General features: G+C 39.6%; 1 non-coding gene across 1 annotated transcript; it reads right to left on the bottom strand.

Annotated features, from left to right (window-relative positions):
* Positions 1-3,010: 3,010 nt before the first annotated feature.
* LOC116568359 lies at positions 3,011-3,117 on the bottom strand. The gene has a single exon (XR_004276575.1). It is a non-coding gene; the product is annotated as a U6 spliceosomal RNA (small nuclear RNA).
* Positions 3,118-5,124: the final 2,007 nt, after the last annotated feature.

Below are 5,124 nucleotides of genomic sequence, written 5' to 3'. Positions count from 1 at the left end.
GACCCGACGCTCGCTGGGGCGGACCGCCAGCTCCACACTTCCCACCACCGCCAGTCAAAATGAATGTCCAGGTTTATCTGGCGCTTACTACACATCAGACATCCTTCTAAGTGCTTTATACCTATTAACGGATTTAGTCCTCCTAATAATGCTGTGTACCCTTCTCCCCATTTTACAGGTCTGGACACTGAGGCATTGAGAATTTGGGTAACTTGCAGAGTTCACAGAGATAGCATATTGGTGGGTCCAAAGTTGTGACTGAGCTACTGCACTGTACTACCTTGGAGAAAAAAGTGCTCTGTGGAAGGAGGAAAGGAAGGAGGGATTCAGCTCGCTATCAGCAATGGAAGGGGAGGGATCATTTCCAGCCAGGGCTAATAATGACCAGGTGTGGTATTTGTTCTGGATGTTGAAGGAAAAATAGGATGTCAACAGGCAAAGATGAAATGCAGGCGGACTGGACTGAGCCAAGATGGAGAGGGAGAAAGGAATAGTGTGTTTTATAAATAAATGGCAGGGCAGCCAGAGAGATAAGAACATCTGTTGGATGTGTAAACCACTGCCACTTTCTGGTTTAATTTCAGAGCTGGATGAGTGCAGGAACCATTCCCCCCTACTCTTTAATCCACTTCAAGTTCTATTGCCTGATTCAATATCTTTTTTTTTTTTTAAAGATTTTATTTATTTATTTGACAGAGATCACAAGTAGGCAGAGAGGCAGGCAGAGAGAGGGGGGAAGGGAAGCATGACCTGAGCTGAAGGCAGAGGCTTTAACCCATTGAGCCACCCAGGCGCCCCCTGATGCAATATCTTAATCCGCTTTCACCCTCTTAATTCCCTGTTCAAAATATTTTTTCAGGAAATTTTCAAAATAGAGAATTTGGAAAGCAAATTAGGATATATCCACTATACAATAGTGTATTAGGTGAGTTTTAAATTTTTTTTTTTAAGAGATTTATTTATTTATTTATTTATTTGTTCATTTAACACAGAGAGAGAGATCACAAGTAGGCAGAAAGGCAAGAAGAGAGAGAGGGAGAAGCAGGCTCCCCGCCAAACAAGGAGCCCCACGTGAGGCTCAATCCCACGACCCTGAGATCGCTACCTGAGCCAAAGGCAGAGGCCCAATCCACTGAGCCATCCAGGTGCTCCCATGCTAGATTTTTATACAACTACATGAAAAATGTCCTCAAGGATGCTTGACTCAGTCCCTTAAGCAGCTGTCTTGGGCTCAGATCATGATCCCAGGGTCCTAGGATTGAGCCCCTCATCAGGCTTCTTGGTCAGCTGGAAGTCAGCTTCTCCCTCTGCCCCTCCCACTGCCACCCTCAAGCGCTCTCTCGAAAAAACGAATAAGTCTACGGCCATACCACCCTGAACGCGCCCGATCTCGTCTGATCTCGAAAAAACGAATAAATAAATTTTTTTCTAAAAAAAAAGAAAAAAGAAAAATGTGTCCTCAATATATTGTAAAGGAAAAGCTGGTTGCACACCAACCTGAGTTCCTTTTATCTGATGATGTTGGACCTGATGGTTAGTTGTTACTTGAAAAAAAATTAAAATGCAGAATTATAAAGCATTATACAGTATACAGTTTTGTTTATTTTAAGAAAAGTAAGTTCACAGGCACCTGGGTGGCTCATTCGCTTGAGCATCTGCCTTCAGCTCAGGTTAATGATCCTGGTATCCATCCTGCATTGGGCTCTCTGCTCACCAGGCAGCCTGTCTCCTTCTCCCTCTGCCTTCTCTCCCCCACCCTGCTTATACTCTATCTCTCTGTCAAATAAATAAATGAAATCTTAAAGAAAAAGCAAGAAAGGTAAGTTTATGGTATATTATAAGTCACTCTTTTCTTTAAACTTAAGACTAGTAAATTGCTTCATCAATCTTTCGAGATAGCCTCAGGCTTTTTCTGTGATTATGGGGCCAGTGGTTGAAGTATTTCTTAGAGTGATTTGTACTTCTTGCCTTTAACAAATCACACATAATTTCTTTAAAGGTTTCTTTAAAGTGGAGCAATAACTGGAAGGCACTTGAGAAGCAATCTGAACGCAGTTCTTCTAGATGTGTGTAGTTCCTCCAATCCCAGAATTCTCATCTAGGCCTAATGTAAGAAGTTTTAAGCAATTTGATTTTAACAAGCTTTCCAAAGCATCCAACTTAGTTTTCATAGAAACATCTCTTTCTTTATACTCACATATAAATTTTCCAAAATTTAATTAAATTACAATAGCAGATTTCACTGATAAGAAAGTGGAAGGAACCCAGCTGATATTTGATGGTCAGGTAGCTTAATCTGCAGGAAGAGAACTACCCAAAAGCTTTCAAAAGTAGCCTCCAAACCATGTTTAGCATGCTGTGGGCATCGGTAAGTACACTTTAAAGTTTTGTGTTGTTTTGTTTTCAAGTAATTTCTACATCCAATGTGGGGCTTGAATACATGACCCTGAGATCAAGAGTTGCATGCTCCACTGACTGAGCCAGCCAGGCACCTTTTTTTTTTTTTTAGAACTGGGACACTAGGTTAAATAAGAATGAAGAAAGTTACTGTTTATTTTTCTAAAAAATATATATGTTGTGGTAATGGTTACACCACTCTATATTTACTGAAACTCACTGGATTGTACACATGAAACAGGTGATATTTATTGTATGCAAAACCTACTATAAAAAGCTGTTCTTAAAATATCTATGTATTCCCTTATTTCTAGATTTTTTCTTTTTTTTTTTTTTTTAAAGATTTTATTTATTTATTTGACAGGCAGAGATTACAAGTAGGCAGAGAGACAGGCAGAGAGAGAGAGGAGGAAGAAGGCTTCCCACTGAGCAGAGAGCCTGACGTGAGGATCGATCCCAGGACTCTGGGATCATGACCTGAGCTGAAGGTAGAGGCTTTAACCCACTGAGCCACCCAGGCGCCCCCACTTATTTCTAGATTTTCACCGAATTTCTAATTTTCACTGAACGGCTAAAGCACTGACAAGAAAACAAGACTTTTCACTATTCGCTTTTTGTTTTTGAATACTTCACTAGTCTGCGAGTCATCCTTATGTATGGGGCATGCCAATCTCCTCCATTTTGTTCCAGTTTTAGTATATGTGCTACTGAAGCAAGCACCACTTTTTATTTATTTATTTATTTTTAGGATTTATTATTGGGGCGCGTGGGTGGCTCAGTTAAGTGTCTGCCTTCGGCTCAGGTCATGATCCCAAGGTCCTGGGATCGAGCCCCTCATCAGGCTCCCTGCTCAACGGGGAGCCTGCTTCTCCCTCTCCCTCCACCTGCCATTCTGCCTACTTGTGATCTCTCTCTCAATCTGTCAAATAAATAAATAAATAAAATTTTTATAAAAGATTTAAAAAAATGTATTATTTATTTGATTGAGAGAGAGGGAGAGAGCACATGTGCATGCAAGTGGAGGAAGAGACCAAGGGAGAGGGAGAAAGAGAGAAGCCGACTCCGTACTGAGCACAGAGCTTGACTCGGGGCTCAATGTCACCACTGGGATCATGACCTGCGCTGAAACCAAGAGTCAGCAGCCACTTAACCGACTGAGCCATCCAGGTGCCCCACCACTTTTTACTTTTTATACTTTCATATGGTTTGAGTTTTTACAACTAAAGATATGTAACATTTATTTTGTTTTCTCCAGGGTTTTTTCCCCCCAGTTTTATTGATATAATTGACATACAACACTGTATTAGCTTAAGGTATACAACATAATGATTTGATATAGGCATAGATACATAACTTTTTATAACAGAAGCAATTAAGATACACATATATCAAATATATAATGAAAAAATGTATAATGTATATGTGCATTAAAAATTATTATACTTTAAAAAAATATTATACTTTTTTAAAAAAAGATTTTATTTATTTGACAGAGAGAGATCACAAGTAGGCAGAGGCAGACTCTCTTCCCCCCAGAGAGAGGGGGAAGCAGACTCCCTGCTGAGCAGAGAGCCTGCTGCAGGGCTTGTTCCTGGACCTGAGATCATGATCTGAGCCAAAGGCAGAGGCTTAACCCACTGAGCCACCCAGGTGCCCCTAAATTATTGTACTTTTTGTTTAAGATAATGAAGTAAAGCATTCTTATAGACTCTGTGTCTGCCAATACCTAAGAAAGTTAAAATTTCATCCACACCAAACAAAGGGTCACAACTCAGTATCTTAAATATCAACAAATAGCAGTCAAGCCAAGATAGAAGATTCTGGTCTGGACTAAGTCAAGGTTTCCAATCCTGCCTACATTCCATCAAAATTCATATTGTTGTGTTCATAAAATCCTAGGAATTAACACATACAAATGCACATATATTCAAGAGAAAAGAGAATTAAGTAGTTTCTTTATCTTCAACCTCTTCTCTCTGGAAAAGTAAAAATGACTATTGAGGAGAAGGTAAAGTGAGAAGTGGGGAATAGGCTTGATGTTTTAGGTGGCTGTGAAGACTCCAGGAAAGCACACTAAACTGAGGGAGGTTTCAATGGTTGAGGCTCTTTTGTATAGGAATGGGATACAACAACCCCTAGTCGAGTGAACTCTGAAATAGACTCCTCAAACTTCAGAAAACATGGAGGAATTCTAGCAAAGACAACAAACCACTTCCCCTGAGTTCTGCCCTCCGCTCTTTGAGACAAGCTTATAAGTCATAGAAAAAGTGGATATAGTATAAAATAGCTACTTTCAAGACGCAGTTCATTAGAAAAACCAAGTCCATTTCAGATAAAGTGAGAAGGAATTCAGGAGGCAGGTAGAGAAATGGAAAACATTCACCCCAAGTGCTTTAAGCTCTAGAATAACCTAAAAAGAAAATGAGCTCAGTAGGCTAAGAACTCAAAAATGAGATAATTAAACAACTAAAAGAGATGAATAGGGAAATTGCACATCCTATAAAGCAAAGACCAAAGCAATCCCATTTTAGAGCTAATAAATACATCAAAACAGCAAGGAGTAGAGTAGACATGGTTGGAAATGGAATTATTGATGTGAAAAGAAGCCTTGAAATAAACACAATAAAGGCAAATGAAAACCACAAAGAGGTTAAAAAAATCACCCCCAACCCAAGAACTTTTTAATCAAATAGTTCAAAGTATCCCTGTAGAAAAGTACCAACAGAG

Source organism: Mustela erminea, chromosome 10 (genome assembly GCF_009829155.1).
Source record: "Mustela erminea isolate mMusErm1 chromosome 10, mMusErm1.Pri, whole genome shotgun sequence".
NCBI classification, from domain to species: Eukaryota; Metazoa; Chordata; class Mammalia; order Carnivora; family Mustelidae; genus Mustela; species Mustela erminea.
Note: the sequence above shows the minus strand (reverse complement) of the source record. Positions and strands in the feature narration are given on the sequence as shown.